At 43.8% G+C, this 17,040-nt stretch overlaps 1 long non-coding RNA gene and 1 pseudogene across 2 annotated transcripts in view; one reads left to right on the top strand and one right to left on the bottom strand.

The window, feature by feature from the left end:
• The window catches only part of LOC144110781 (protein O-mannosyl-transferase Tmtc3-like), a 242,636-nt pseudogene that overhangs the window by 61,319 nt on the left and 164,277 nt on the right, over positions 1-17,040 (bottom strand). The window lies entirely within an intron of this gene.
• LOC144113199 (uncharacterized) lies at positions 6,138-16,039 on the top strand. Its single transcript, XR_013310688.1, has 4 exons — positions 6,138-6,430; positions 7,633-7,757; positions 11,153-11,312; positions 15,891-16,039. It is a non-coding gene; the product is annotated as an uncharacterized LOC144113199 (long non-coding RNA).

The raw sequence follows: 17,040 nt of genomic DNA, 5'->3' as shown, positions 1-17,040 counted from the left end.
AGATGCGGGCCCCTGGTTCGCCTGTGCCGTCTCTCGCCAAGGTCGGTGTCCCCGGGTTCCGGATCGGGAGGCTGCTGTGGTGGGGGTGACGAAGAGATGAGAGGGTCTTCGAGGTGAAGAAGAGACTGAAGGGTTTATTTACATTTATACAAAGATTGAAAGAGTGAATCGGGAGCTGGCGAACACACGCCAGATCGCTGCTTAAATAGGGTCCGCTGTCCCCAGGTCCCTAGTTGGGGAATCTAGTTCATTAAAAATGCGTCGAATCACTGTGATGTAGATCACGTGTCCAGTCTTCCGGGTCCGCCCCCAGCCACACACTCTTGCCACTTCTGTCAGATTAGTGTCCGCGCTGTCCAGGCTTCAGTGATGAATAGCCCGAAGGGGGTCCCATTGAGAGCGTCGAAGGTCAGTCACCTGCACTTCACAGCGGTAGCGTGGGGGCGAATGGATCCCACCGCAGTTCGCAGAAGCTTTCACGTATGGGTGTGGGAAAGCACAGTCTAAGTCGAAGTTGTTTTCGAAGCACGAGGATTCCCGAGACGTTGTCTTAGTCAAACACGGCCGCATTTGTCACGGCTCATTTACAGTTCCGTCGCTCGCCGGCTCCCCCGTCGTCCCCTCCGGGAGAAAAATGTCCCGGGTGGGTCCGGCGTTGAGAACAAAAGACAGGTTCACCCAAAGCCGTTCTCAGACAGCGGGGAGCCGTTTCACCCCTTAAACAGCAGGGGGGGGGGGGGGGAGGACCTTTGTAGACACCACCACCTGCACTCGTAGCGCTGCAACCACATCGACGGCCCTTTGAAGCCTCGGTAGATTGATGATTCCCAGTGGCTTTAATATTCTTGGCATGTTGGCGTCTCCAAACGTAAATATTGCTAAATAATATATCACAATTGGTCTGATTCTAACAGTGCGAGTAATCTGCTTCCAAAACGCGAGGGGTCGCTAATACAAGTGGCTGTGGGTGAAAGATTATTCCAGTCACGACATGTTTTAGGGAGAAAGGAATTAGAGCAGGTCACCGTGCTGCAGTGCGGAACAGCTACTTTTTGATTGTGGTCTACGCAAGGTGAGATGAAAGATGGTGCCTTTACACAGATGGCTTTAAGGTAAGGATTGTGGTAGTAAATTTTATGAAAAAGGCAAATGTGTGAAAGTTTACGGCGAGTGGAGAGTAAGGGAAGTTTAAGATTAGATTTCATTTCTGTTACACTGGCGGTGCGATGACAATTTCCAATGATGAAACGGACACTTCGATTCTGCACGGCCTCTAGTTATTTTATTAATGTTATGGTGCCGGGGTCCCTAAGCGAGCATGCGTACTCTAGCTGCGGAAGAATGAGTGTAGTGTATAGTAGCATTTTCAATGAAGGTAAAGAGGAAGAAAAAATTCTGCGGACGTACCCTAGCACGCGATTAGACTTTGAAGTGATGAACTTGATATGAGCATTCCAAGAAAGATTATAACACACATTAGCGCCAAGATACTTGTAAGACGATATTGGATTCAGCTGAGTGTTGGTAATAAAATAGCCCTGTGTTGTTTGCTGGTTTCGGGTTACACGCATGCATTTCCATTCAGATATGTTTAATTCCATTTTCCACAGTTGGCAACATTCAGAAGTTTTGTTTAAGTCTGCCTGTAGCTGAACAATATCATCAGTGTTGTTAATTACTCTAAATTACACAGTCGTCAGCAAACAAGGACGTGTTAGAAGAAATCTTTAAAGATGTCATTTACGTATATTAGAAATAACAACGGGCCAAGTACCGACCCCTGGGACACACCTGAATGTACTGGCGCTGGTGATGAGTCGTGGTTAGTGGCGAAGACGAACTGAGTACGGTTACGAAGTAAGGCACGAATCCAGTCGAGTACATTCGGATCAATGTTAAGTTGGCTCAGCTTTAAAATTAAAAGAGAATGACTGACTTTATCAAAGGCTTTTGAAAAATCCAAGAATAAGCAATCTGTAATGAGTCCGGAGTCGGAAGAAACATGCAAGCCTTCAGTGAAAATCATTAACTGCGTTTCACACGAGAAGAATTTGCGAAATCCATGCTGTTTCGGAGTAAAGAACTGGTTGGTTTGTAGGAAACAAGATGACGGATTATGATGTGCTCTAGAAATTTACATGGGACGGCAGTAAGTGAGATGGGATGGTAATTACGTGGATCTTGCGTTTCCCCTGATTTGTGCACGGGGATTACTTGGTCGGTGAGCCAGTCATTAGGAAGGGTGTGATGGTTTAAAGACTGCGAAAAGATACACTGTAGTATAATGGAAGAATATTCTACAGTATTTTTCAAGAATTTAGTACTAAGGCAATCGGCGCCACAAGAGGATGACATTTTGAGCTGATTAATAATGCAGCGAATTACTTGTGATGAGATGACAATGGGACCCATTGGTAAAAAGTGATATTCTATGAGTGAAGGTAGTGCGGAAGTGTCGTTGGGGCTAGAGAACGCTTTGATAAAAGCGCTATTGAGAAGCGATGCGCACAGCCGGTCAGGAACTGGATCACCTTCCTGGGTAAATAGATGTATGGTGGTATTTCGTTTTCCTGTCAGTGTGTTCCAAAACTGTTTCGGGTTATTGTTTAGCATTGCTGGGAGAGTCTGATTAAAGGAAGTAAATTTGGTTGATTTCAATGACTTTGAGTAAGCGACTGCAGCGGCTTTATACGCAGACCATTTGACAGCAGAGTGCGTGAAGCGAGCTATACGAAAAAGCCTTTTTTCTTATAGGAAAGCTGATTAAGATACCTGTTGTACCAGGGCGCAGCACTATGTATTGCTATATACCTTTTGGTGGGTATGTATTCCTTCACAAGGTCAGAAACTCTAGTTTTGAAGATCTCCCAGTTACGATGAACACTGCGGTCGACATAAGCACTCGAGAATTCATCTAGAAATAAAGACAGATTATTATTAATAGCATAGAAGTCAGCCATGTTGTAATCTATGGCGCATTTGAACCGCTTACGTGACAGTGCTGGAGGTTGAGAGAGGTTGAAGTTGATTATCATGTGATCGCTTAACCCAGGCAAAGGAGTGATAGAGGACACGATGTCTGGTGATGATGTCAGGACAAGATAAAGAACATGACGCAGTGGGAGTGGCATGTGTGGGCAGCTCAATAAGTTGCGATAACCAGAAATCGGAACATATGCGAAGGAAGCGGTTCGAATTGGAACACGTCGAAACAAAGACTGGGCTATCATGATTCCACTCAATCTCTGCAAAGTTGAAATCGCCTAGTAGAAAAATGATCACACCCGGAAAGTGTAGAGAAATTGCATTGAGACAGTCGTGCAAATCTTCACAGAAACTTATGGGTCTTGACGGTGGTCGATAGCACACACCAGTAACAATTTTCATAAAACGGGAAATTATACAGCACCAAACAATTTCTAAACTAGTCATTACAGCAACACGAAAGCATTCAGTTTGTTCGTTGACAGCAAGTAAAACACCACCGCCTCGCCTTTCATATCTGTGACATCGAAATATCTTGTAATTCTTTTCACAAACAAGTAGCTCACTGTCTGACACCTTATCAGACAACCAGGTCTCTGATAACGCAATGATATCAGCAGTACATTCATTTATCAAAGCGCTCAAGTCATCTATTTTCACCAAGTGCTTCGTACATTGGCAGAAATCACTCTCAGACCGATGTTCTCAATGGCAGTACCACCACCCCTGGAGAGTCCCTACGTTCCAGTGCCTGATAGAGTACGACCAGAGCGAAGGGAGCGCGGAGACTCAATGTTCTCGTTGTTTAGATCAGGTTCAATTTCAAACACTAGGTCAGTTTCCGCATTATACCATAGCATTCGCCATTCGCAATAAGTTTGTTGTGCCTTAAATTGACTTTTAAATCAATCTCCTCCGCATAGTCAATTCGCGGCTTTCTCACCTTACGTGTCGCCGCAGAAAAATCATCCCTCATAGATACTTCTTGTTCCTTCAGCAACGATCGCTTTGAGTGCACTTGCACCTTGGTTTTATGCGCGGCGAATTTTACTATCACGGGCCTGGCTTTGTTCTCGTCGAATCTTGCAATTCTGCGCGCACGAGCAATTCAGTCACTCCTTAAGGAGAGTTCTAATGTGTCGGCGATAAGGTTAACTTTTTCTTCGCATTGCTCGTTAGTCTCAGTAGAACTATAATCAAATCCATAAAAGTTAAGGTTGTCGCGCCGTGAGCGGTCCTCGCTATCATCTAAACGATCACGCAAAGCATACGTTTCCTTTTGTACAAGTTTGAGTGTTTTGCGTGTATCGCAAAGACCCCGTCGCAAGTTTTCAAAACCAGCCGTTGCGTTTTCTATAGCTTCTAGACGCTTTTTAATGTCGGCAAAATCACCTGTTGGTCTCGCTTGGACTCGGATAAGTCGTTAGACATCGTAACCTGAAATGCTTCTATGCGAATGGACCTTCGACGTATGTCATCCAGACTTTGGAAATATCAGGGAGCGACGCATTCCCCGGACTAGGGTTGCTCTCTACATCGCCATTTATAAACAAAGGAAAAACGCTAAAGGGCTGCAGCACTGCTTCTGGGCGTGGAAGCACAACCAAACACCGGTCATCAGATTTAAAACATTCATGAGGAAGTTGACTCACCTGCACAAAGAACAGAGACCAGCGGGAGGCCATTGGTGCGGTGATGCCTCCATGCCCACTGACAACGGTGCTCGAGATGGAAGGAAAGAAGGGAGGTCTCAGACGTTGCTGGCACATACCCACTGCGGCGGAGTGGCCAAGGCACTGGCGGTTAATTGCTGGATACAGGAAATTTTTCACGGGAAAAGGAGTGGTAGTAGTATGTAGTCTGATATATTGGAAGATGGAAGGACAGGGGTCCTGTTAACTTGGAGATCGAAGACGGGACAATGGCTTAATGTGCATAATAGTATACAATGCCTGTAATGTTTCAATTTCGTACTGACTGATAGCGGGAAAAAGAAATTAGAAGGGGAGTCGCTGCGTTGTTTGAAGAAATTTTTTCACTGCAGAACGCACACTCCTATCGCTTCGTCCAAGCAAAGAAGCGCCAATGGAAAGAACAACCGCGGAGGACACAGGCAAGCCCAGTTGATGAACTGGAATTTGCAAAAGGCGCTTCCTCAAATGAGAGATGCGGCGGCAGAACAGCAGGAAGTGATCTATTGTCTCAGGTTCGGCACAAAGGGGAAGTCGCCAGGCCAGATCTGTGAAAGTAGAAATTTAGAAGGGGTACCCGACAATGCAAACGCGTGAAAGAGACCTCTAGTCTGCGCGAGCGCCACTCTTTGTTACTCCAAGGATGCAGAAGATGCTGATATTTGATATTCGGGAGTTGATGTAAGAGCCGACCCAGTTGAAAAATACACGAGGATGTTTTGGTGTGGTCTGATGTTTTCTGGTGTGAACACGAGACAGTTTTAGTGTGTTCTACTGTTTACACCAGACTGGTTTGGTGTGTGCCGGTGTGCACATCCTAGTGTGTTAGTGTGTTTTGATGTGCACACCAGACTGGTTTGGTGTGTGCTGGTGTACACATCCTAGTGTGTTAGTGTGTTGTGATGTGCACACCAGGGTGGTTTGGTGTGGTCTAGTGTGCACACCAGACTAAAGTGCACATCAGAGCGCTGGTGTTGGTAGCGTGCACATCAGAGAGATGGAGTTTCTTGAGTATGTAACACTGCCCACAGAAGCGAATTAATTCGCTGTTTGGATCATGAGCAGCTCAGCATAATTGTACAATAGATATTTAAGCAATTACATCACACCAATGAATAATAATTTAATTATATAGAAATAATTATATGTCGAATATCACGGTGAATTACACGGCGTCAGGAAATTTCTGAAGATTGAATATGACGCGCCAATGCAACATCGAGTGCCTTTGAGGGGCTGATTATGGTCATTCTAAAACACGGAGGCGCGAAGCGCCTTAGTCTAACTGCAATTTTGTAGCAGTTCGCAGTAATTATTTGCATGACACGCGCAGCGCTAATAGCCCCGCGCCAGCGCCTAGCGTGCTTCCCAACGCCGTTCAAATCCAGCGCCGTGCTGCTGGGTCACGTGGCAGGAAACAACACACCCTCCTGTTTATGCTCTCTCTTTCTCTGCATTGCAGTGCTATATCCGGTTAGGCCAAACGCCGAGCCGTGCCATGGTCCGTGCTGCTGCTCGTGTGCTGTTTGTGTTTGAGTTCAAAATCGTTGCTTCAAACTTGCGTTTGGGTTTCCTGCTTATCGTAGTTTGCACCGCGTGTCAGCAATGCAGCCGTTCGCGTACTTTGTGAATAAGTGACCACGCCGAAAAGCATGGAGCCGTTTCATCTTGACAACACGTTCGACTTCAACCGTGGCAGCCGAAAAACAAGAAAAGAAAGGGGTTACTGCAAGGCGTCGAGTGTTCGTTTCCAGGTGAGACCCATAGTGTAGCGCAGGAATGCGTGCAATTTGCGACCGCGGAAATAAACGAGCGAGCACAAACGCGAGAAGAAACGGGAGGGACTGGGCTCTGTCAGTTCTGTCCTGTTCGTTTCTCTTAGGCATTGCGCGTGTTTCGCTGGTTGTTTCCGCGGCAGCAAAGTGCATTCCACATGGAATCATCAACATGCTGGTCTGTCAGTGTTCACAGTGTATGCGTTGCTACGCGAGCGCCGAGGTCTGTCATAGATGCGTTTGCTAACTGCCAGGCATGCTTTGAGTCCTAAATGTAAATGTGCGAATTGGATACCGCCCAGCAAGGCGCTGTCACAGCGAACTGTGTGACTGTGTTTCGGGATTTCGTTAATGTATTTGCCCGACTTTCTGTTTATTATTCGACGTGCGACGTGATCGTGCGCTGCCTGCACGCGTGTTTTTTGACGCCACTATCGGCCCGTTGCGGACTGCCGATAGCGTACGCCGCTCGGTCTGTTTCGCGATCGTGCGCTGCCTGCACGCTTGTTTTTTGACGCCACTATCGGCCCGTTGCGGACTGCCGATAGCGTACGCCGCTCGGTCTGTTTCGCGATCGTGCGCTGCCTGCACGCGTGTTTTTTGACGCCACTATCGGCCCGTTGCGGACTGCCGATAGCGTACGCCGCTCGGTCTGTTTCGCGTTGTGTAATTCGCTACGCGTATGTTCGTCTTTATGATGTGGCGTCTTAAGATTAGAACACACCTCTACGAGCCGATTACACCAGCTGTCAAGCTCAGGGTGCGAGGGGGGTGACGCGTCAAGGCATGCAAGCGACTGAGTGAATTGAGCGACGCGTCGCAGCGATACCCCAAAAGGAAGCTGGCTGCTCGATCACCAGTGTAACATTGGTAACGTTGCCTGCAGCTGTAAAGTTCTTTTAGTTGCAGGCGGTCGTGAATAAAAATCATAGCTAGATTTTGACGAAGTAGTCCTAGAAAAAGAGCGCCTCGTAGCCGTTTCAAAATAAGTGATTTTGAATAATCTGTGTAGTACAGAGCTCATCATGATAAACTAGTGTGAGCAAGTGGCGTTATGTATTTAAAGTTTGGCTGTTTAAACATTTTCTTGTGGTTGTGTGAAATGCCAGCAATGCAAATAATTACTAGGAAGTTCCAGGCATTGTGGGTACAAAAGTACACAGCAGGAAATTGTTATGCAGGTGAAGTGCCTGGTGTTCAGTAGTGAAGAAATCTGAAAAGAGCTTCATCAGAGAGGATGTCTCGACTGTCCAGATTTGGGGCAGCTCTTGTCTGTGCCCCTTTCAGCGTACATTGCAGAGCACAGGTATGTATTGAGTTTTCTAAGATCTGTTTTTTCACTTCTGTGTTGCGATCAGTGTGTTGCAATGTCTGCTTTGGACCAGAACGTTAACGGCATGTATTGGCGTTCCCCTATTCAAAATAAGATGTGTGTCTCTTCTCAATAGGTCACCACCAGATAGTGCCACTTTCATGCTCAGTATGAAGCAGTGCTTAAATTCAGGGGGGCCTCGGCAAGCCACAGAACCCCTACCAAGACTAACGAATAATTTGAGACTCCCCGTACTAGAATGTAGGGAGTGTATGAATCCGAAGCAAGCAACCAGTTTTCTTTTTTTGTTAATGGTTGTTAGAACATTTCTTCTGTCATTTCTAAAATTTCGTGGTGATTTTTACAAGAATCATTAACACGTCTTATTAAAGCCAAGATGGAAAAAAATACAAAGTTGACAGCACAACACAAAGGGTGGAAGAAAAAGGGAAACCCGCACCCTCATACCACGAGTGAGTCTAGAGCTGGCCGCTCAGCTCCAAGGCTACGCAGCAACAACGAGCACACTGGCATAGCCTCAGCTCAGCCACTTTCTCACTCTCCTGCTCTAGTTCCCTCCCCACCTGTTCTCGAGCCACTAGAGGCCCCCTTCAATGCAGCCAGGCTTTAAAAAACACCAATATGAAGTAATGGGCTACAGGGCAGCATTTTGAGGTGGTATTACAGTATGAGGACAATGCTTTTATCCTTTTTTCTCTAGAACCTAGGTCACATGGCACTCCTAATAGACAATTATAGCAGGATAATCATGTCATTCTTCTGCAGTAATGCCAGTGTCACATGGCGCTCTTCCGAGGCTGCTCCAGCAAAGGCGTCTTATTTCACTTGGCCAAAAGAATATCAACAGTGTTATATAGTTCAGCTGTGAATGCGCCTCAAAGATGAAACATGAATTGCACTTTACAGCTTCCCTTGTAAGCTTTTTTTCTGCGGCCTCTCACTGTAGTTGCAATATTTTTACTGCCTCTAGATCTGAGTACAAAATAAGCACCGTCTACTGCAAACTACTTCAGGATCTGTTATATTATAGCCTGTGCACAAAAAAGCTGAAAGTGCTAAATGAAAAAAAGGTGAATCTTCAACATAAAACATTACCTCAGTTATTATCTTGGTGAGTTTTGATGGTTTTTTTTTTGCCAATTCACTTGCCTGGTGTTGACACTGTGCAAGTTCAGTGAATATACTTGTCTAATGCAGCATTAAAAAAGATATGTGACCAAAATTAGGTGTTTATAGTCCTTGAAACTAATTTTTTAGGAGTTGCACATTTCACTGCTCTCAATTTGCAGAGGTAGCAGTGTTAAGTACTGCTTGCCTTCTTTCTGTTGTTCTCTTTTCATTGATTGGTTGTGCCCTGTTTTTCTGTGTTATTTTGTGTTGTGTCATCACATAGTGCATCCCTTCTTTTCTGTTTGTGCATCCCTTTGCTTCAGTGCTTTTTTTTTGTGGCAGGCCTCATGACAGCTGGCAGCTTTCCTTTCATTTTTGCCTTCTGGTACTAGAAGACATATAGTTTACTGAAAGGCAGAATTCTAAATTGTACAGCATCATTTAGGTGCCCTCTTCCTTCTTCGCAGATGCCATGAATGGGGATGCCTACTGGTGCCAAGAATCTTACATTGACACAAATTTGTTTCACAAATCAGGGCATGCTTTGCTCTCATGTAGAGTTTGTGCATTTGCAGTGTATATTTTGTATATGGTCTCTTAGTTGGTGACTGACACAGTGGCCTCATTGGCTGACTTGTATTATTATGAGGTGTTAGAATTTGTTTTTCTCATTGCTGATGAGTGTTTACGGGACCTTATTATGCCTTCTTCAACTGTCATGTCTTTTTTGTTGCTTTAGGTAGGATACTGTGGCTCAAATGAGCGAGCATCTGGGGCCAGAATACCAGTATAACTTTGTCCCGTTTGTCAGCTTTCTTTATGATGTGCATAACTGTGCAAGTATGGAATAATTACAGGTCTCAGTGGCCCTTTATTTGCTTTAGTTTTTGAGCCTTTATGCCAGATGTCAGATTTTGGAGGACAGTTTGTCACAGCCGTCATCATTGAAGTGGGGTAGCACAAGGTGCCAGCCATGACAATTGGTCATTGTAACTGAGCACCCCACCCTCACTTTATGAGCACACCAAAGCTGAGATCAGAAGGCAACTTTGATAAGCATTGACACCTGAAGTCGTCTTTTTACAAGCATAATGTTACGGACCACTTGTAAACTTCCTTAAGCTATTGGGTTCAAATCATGTTTTTGCTTATTCAAACTCTCTGAACTGCACTTTCATTGTGCCTTCATGGAGTTTGACGCCGGATTTCTGCTCCTGCAGCAAATCATGTAGGTAAGATGGGAGGTTGTGTTAAGTAACGCAGCATGGAAGTGAAAATCACAATGCACACTTATTACTATTTTTTGGTCCTTGACCAATTTCTGTCACTTAGAGGCACTGTACTAAAAAGTAACTAATGTGTGCCGCAGCTGCTGGAAACCTTTTGTGTGAAGAAAAGGCATACTGACTTTGGTCGTGACAATTTGATGATTGTGCAAAGTTTCAAAATGACCATTTTACTACTTCTTCATGCACATGTACTCTCTAGTGTCACATAAAGTGTAATGGCGGAACTTCTCTCATTTTTCTTTGCACTTCAGTTTTGTTTCTATTTATATTTTGTATTTCTTAGCATGAACACCATAGGCCATGCACTCCTGTATTGCTTTGTATAAGGAAACAGTGGCGAGTACAGCGTGTGCGGGCTCCTCATTGAAAACTGTTCTGAGGCACTAAGTTGTTTGCCTTGGACTATATCAATAGCTCATGCACTTCTAGCTCAAAAAATATTAAGTAATATTTCGTTCAATTTTGACTACAAGAAATTTGCTAAGCAGCGTGTTGAGGAAATATTAGCTTTAATGCAGGTCAACCGGCATTAGTGCCTTGCTTGACAAGGGTATGGGGAAGAACTGTAATTAGAAAATTGCTCTTGCAGTCGCTGCGTGTTGATATAAACACTGGCAGTACTCCTTGTATTTTATTTTCAGTATTTGTTGCTCCACTTACTAATCTGTGATTTTCAAGGATCAAATTAATTGTTTCTCAATAATTCTGCAGTTAAAGTTACAAATTCTTAAAGGGAAAGCATGCAGTTGCCTTTTGTACACTGCTATCAGAACTCACCGCTATTGCATGGCACCATCAACACCAAGGTGTATGTTTTGCACTGGTAATAAACGAAATGATTTCTTACTTTCTTGCTTCAACAGGTGTTAAAGCATACTGCCATTGTGAAGTGTACAAATGCAATTAATATCATATTCCTGGCTGTGAATATGGCTAAGACTTTTTATATGTGTGTTCTTTTTCCTGTAGGTGTATCTGAATTCAAGGTAGAGAAGGCAGTTTACGACACCAAGAAGGGAATCCCAAAGGATGCATGATTTCACAAGAGGGCTGCCACTACCATCTGGTCAACAGGAGCAGTTGCACAACGCAGTTCCAGTAGCAAGTGCTCAGGAGGTGACAGTGGAAGGCAAGGAAAAGGTTCTCCACAAGGCTAAGCATAGAGGGCAGGGATAGTCTGTTCTGGGAAGAATTATGAGACATCATTCCAGCGCTCAAAAAATATGTCCAGTGACCATGGTGTCTATTCTCTTTGTTCGTGTGTTTTTCTGCGCTGGAGTGATGTTTCACAATTCTCTCCGCAAGGCATTGACTGAAGTGAAAAATCGATGCACTGAGATGTAATTGCCAGCTTTAGCTGGCTTTATCTCAGAGGCATATACTCACTCCATCAGTGTATGTGAGAATTACGACTCAGGTTTGTTAGTGGTTTATAATATAAAAGCACCAAACAAAGGATAATGACAAACATATAAGACGTGAGCAAATAATTGTAGATATTGTTTTCATGTGAAAGTTCATTTACAGGAGGTTAATTGATGGGTGCAATTAGCTGATGTGAGGATAAAAGCTTAAAGGCCTAGGCTCTATGTGCAATGTGGCAGTGCATGAGCAGTGAAATTTCCCATAATGAACAACTTTTAATGAATACTTTAGTATCATGCAATGGAGACAGAAGATTGGTGGTACTTGGGAGTCAATTGCCCTGAAGCTTGGATTTTAACTGCTGAGGCTTGAGTGATGCTGATTCAGTGTAGGCTTTCGTGGGTGCTGTCACATTTGCCATCATCCGTGAATCCTCTGGTTGTCTCTGCTTAATGACGAAAGTTTCCATATTATAACTTGTAGCCATCACTGAAAATTTTGCACAAAATAAGCTTGAATTGAATGCTAGCCGACCTATTGTCTAGCTGACAGATGCCATGATGGAAGTGACTGTTGGCGTCCATCATGTAGCCTGTAATGACCCCTCTTCTCCCTTCTCTGCTCTCTTGTCGAGCTATTATGCATATAGTTTTGCAAATCATATTCTAACTCGGGCTACTTCAGCTTACATGTAAAAAGTTTTTGGCTATTTTTTGCTCAAGCATAGGTGTGCTTGAGCTATCTTTTGCTAGTTTTGTTGCATGCTTTGTAAAAATAGTTTGTGGCATTGATAATGACAATCTTAACCACTTTTTCACACTTAGGAGGGACGGCCCAGTGAGGCCTTGTAGAGATGGCTCGAAGCAGATGCAATACTTTGTTTCATACATGTTGGGAGGGATCATGCGAATTTTTTGTTTTTTTTTATTTATCATACTGTTAGTCCCACTGGGACTGTTACAGGAGTGGATTTATAAGCAAGATACAAATTAACAGACAGTAACAAAAGGGTCAGCAATAAGGTTTAAAGAAAAAAGATATTAAAGTATCAGTAAGCGGTCACATAGAGTGTGGCATAGTTGATGGAAGATAGTTCGCAATTCTGGTCTTCAAAGCATGCGTTCAAACATATACAAAGCAGTACAGGCAATTAGCCCAACATTGGAATCCGTATTAGCAAAGGCCGGCCTTACATGTATTTGTGTGGCAGTAAACATTGCTACTTTGGAAAAGGCGCCAGTCTGCCATACAATGTCAGCAAAGCTTAAAGAACCCCACTTGTTATAAGTTATTTTGAAGCCCTCCATTACAGTCGAAGAACAATTTTTACCAGCTGAAAAAGAAGATGGACAAGAGGAGAACCTACACTGCTTCCTGTGTATATGTTCTCCTCTTGTCTGTCTTTTTTCGGCTGGTGAAAATTATTCTTTGACATGACTTTCCAACTGGCCCACCATTCAGCCTTGCTGCACTAGAGTGTCCTGCAGCCGTTATTGCTATCTGCCTTGCTGTGAGAAGCGGCTCTTGCAAGTGATATGCCTTCTTAGAACCAATCAACTGGTTAAGCTTATTCTTAAGAGGGTTTCAGATTGGGCTAGTTGGTACTTAACATTGTCAAACATAATTGCACTTTTAGACTGACGTGGGAGAACACAGGGACGGCACAAACGCTGGTGCGCGAACTATCAACTGAGGTTTAGTGTGGTGTGCGCACATATATAAGCTTAACATGTCAAAACATGAAAAACACAGTTGAACCAGCAACTTTGCTATCGTATCGTCAAAACATCAGAAGGACTTTGTCTCAGCAGATCGGTTTATGATTGGTATCTCTTGTCCAAGAATTGCTTTTCCTGTTTGGTAAACAAAACTGAAACAATCCCTTCTTTTAGTGATTCCAAGCATTAGGCTTCCCACAGCTCCCTGGTTGTCTTATCTCTGGATTTGAGAACTGTAGTCTTTTGCAAGTGGGGTTTGCAGCTGTCGCATCTGGCGCAATGTGCCGCCAGATTTCCAGGTGACTTAATCTGCCGGCAGTTGGGGTTATGCTCTCTGAGTCTTTCATTTAAAAATCTGCCCGTCTGGCCCACATATGCTCGGCTGCAAGATAGTGGTATCTTGTAAACCACTCCTTCACAGCACTCGACGAACCTGTTTGTGTGCCTGACGCCACAAGACTTCTCTTCTCCAGGACTGGTTTCTTCATTTACCTTCGCACACATTCCTTTCAGTTTTCTTGGTGCGGAAAAAACTACTTGCACTTCATGCCTTTCGGCAAATTTTTTCCTACCGTACATTCATGCACTTTCTCACAATCTGAAAAAAGTTGCTGGAAGGCATGAAGTGCAAATAGTTTTTGCCGCACCAAGAAAACTAAAAGGAATGTGTGCGAAGGTAAATGAAGAAACCAGTCCTGGAGAAGAGAAGTCTTGTGGCATCAGGCACACAAACCGGTTCGTTGAGTGCTGTGAAGGAGTGGTTTACAGGATACTGCTATCTTGTGGCCGAGCATATGTGGGCCAGACGGGCAGATGTTTAAATGAAAGACTCAAAGAACATAACCGCAACTTCCGGCAGAATAAGTTACCTGGAAATCTGCCGGCACATTGCGCCAGATGCGATAGCTGCGAACCCCACTTGCAAAAGACTACAGTTCTAAAATCCAGAGATAAGACAACCAGGGAGCTGTGGGAAGCCTAATGCTTGGAATCACTAAAAGAAGGGATTGTTTCAGTTTTGTTTACCAAACAAGAAAAGCAATTCTTGGACAAGAGATACAAAACATAAACCGATCTGCTGAGACAAAGTCTTTCTGATGCTTGACGATACGATAGCAAATTTGCTGGTTAAAATGCATTTTTTATGTTTTGACATGTTAAGCTTATATATGTGCACACGCCACAATAAACCTCAGTTGATAGTTTGTACACCAGTATTTGTGTCATCCCTGTATTCTCCCACGTCAGTCTAAAAGCGCAATTATGTTATTCACTTAACTCGGAATCAACTAGGACATTTTTTGTAACTGGAACCCTAGCGCGTGGATGCACCAAAAGAAGTGCATCTCACTGGAAGACAGGGAGTGCTAGGCACCATAGTGGATAGTGCACAGTACCCAGAATCTACTGTGGGTTTTGTATGTGTGCAAATGTCTGCAGGTACCATGCAGTGAACTGCACCAGATGCTCAGGATGTGTATAGCAAGATAATACCTAAACAAAACTGATGTGTGCTCAGGCAGCTTTAGTTTCAACACATTCAGCAAGAAAATAATCTGGCAGCTTTTTTTGCACATCTGTTGTGGTTTTACAAGTGGCAGGGTTCAGAGCATCTTGTTTAATTTTCATTGAAATTGAGTGGGAGAAAAGTTTCCTTTTGAATCGTTAAAATTCCAGCCTTGTCGTTTTGTATGTGGCATTGAGCTTAAAATAAATCTCAACAGTCTGCTTTTTATGCTTTTCTGCCAAAATAGGAAGAAATGAAGAGGAATGGTCTTCTAAATAGATGCAGCCAGCCATTGCTTTACTGTTCTGCACCCTGTCGGCGTAAAAAGTCTCCATACATGGATTTTGTCACCCTGAATTGCACTCGCATTAAATCTTTTGTTTTTACTGGAACTGCAGCTTATCTAATTTTTGTGCCCATCATTATGGGCATCTTCTAATCATTTCTCTAATGCTTTAATCCCTCTTATGTTTTTGTTTTCTGCAGCGTAGAATTTCCATGATAATTTATTTCTCTAGGTTACGAAGTATTAGAATCTCTGATTCTGGTAATGAATGAAATTACCCGAGATGCTAGAGTGCTGTTCATTGTCTAAGAAAGCTTGATTTTGTATTAAAAGGACTGTCATGCTCAATACCACATGCAATGCTAAAAATTTGGTAGGAATTCAGATTATAAAGCGGGTGTACCCAGTTGTGGTGTAAGTATGTGCAATTGGCTATGATTGCAAAAAAACGCAACGCAATATTTCACACTTTCGTTCACACAGCATGGTGATGAACAAGGGCAAGGGGGATGCACCACAAAGCGTTTTTTGGCGTATTTCCGTGTATGCATTGTCACACTTTGCGAATGAAACTGAAAATATTAGCTCATCCAGCAACTGATTTCAAGCAACTTAATGCAAGTGGGGTGCTTTATGTGAGTAGCATTGATTTACTATAAACCAGAACACTCACTTGGTTTACTGCAGAGGCATTGCGAGTCGTATTGTATGTGTAGTACATGTTTGCACCACTGAGCTAAATTTAATGGAAACATTTGCTAGTTGCCTTTGTGCTGTGATTAGTATAGTGTACTTCACACAAATTTGCGATTTTGTTCTGTTCTTCTTCAGGTATTGGGCTACACAGCTAGAGTCAAGCTGCTGTCAGGGAAATGCAAGATTTTCGACTTTCTCAGAAAAGATGCATGCTACGATGCAAGGGGCCTCTAGCTTGACTGTACTGCCAATTTTGTCTACCAATAAAGCTAAGGATGCTTTTGAGCAAATGTGAGCATTTTTTCTTTCTATACATGCTTGTTCTTCATCTTCGGCAAGAACACAATTGATGTGGTTACGTGCATGCTCCAGCGTACAGTCGTAAAAAATTATGACGCTGCGAGTGTGTGCCAAACTATGCCTAACTGTGTGCAGGTGCCACTTATAAAATGCTCGTGCTGTCAAGACCGGCACAGCGAGATCGGTGGATGTTAGTGCACCTGTCTCGACATTAGGAGTGCTTGCATTTTTACACCATTTGGCGTGTGCTCACAGGGATCTCATTGGTTTCTGCTCACGATAGTATGTCCAAACTCACAGCATCTCTGTAAACACATTGTACAGTACACCAACCACACCAAATCGAATGGTACACCGACCACACCAGGAAACACCAAATGAAACCACACCAGAATTGGTATCAGATGACCGGGTCACAGCACAGAACACCAGACCGGAACACACTAAAACACACCTCACTACACCACATCAGGACCCGTGTCTGAAAAAACCGGTCTGGTCGGAACACCAGACACGGTCACAACAGAAAACACTACACCGGGTCACACCAGAACCCGTGTCTGAAAATCCGGTCTGGTGTAAACACTAGAAACGGGCTGGTGTTTTTTTCAACTGGGGAGGCAGCAAATTCCTGAAATATTGTGTAGCTGCGAAAATTCACCGCAGCTGTATATGCACTCGTTGACAGGACAGCAACAATTGGGCTGCAGAGAGAGGCTACTGCTAAGGAATCTGCAACATCATCTAAGTGAAAGCCCATGTGACCTGGTCCCCAAAGCAACCTTACCGAATTTAGATGGAGCGGAATCAGGAACATAAAAAGGAGTAATGCCCGAGACTCAGTGGGTAAGGATAATGAAGAGAAAATGGACAGTCTGTCATAACCGCGACATGGGAAAGGGTTGTTTCTAATTTTCGTAAGGCTAAGATTAATGCTAATAATTCAGCCAGAAAAATTGGAGTGAAGTCAGGAAGACGGAGAGAA

The sequence above is a fragment of the Amblyomma americanum genome, chromosome 1, assembly GCF_052857255.1.
Source record: "Amblyomma americanum isolate KBUSLIRL-KWMA chromosome 1, ASM5285725v1, whole genome shotgun sequence".
Lineage (NCBI taxonomy): Eukaryota > Metazoa > Arthropoda > Arachnida > Ixodida > Ixodidae > Amblyomma > Amblyomma americanum.
This window is presented reverse-complemented; position numbering and strand designations above follow the sequence as displayed.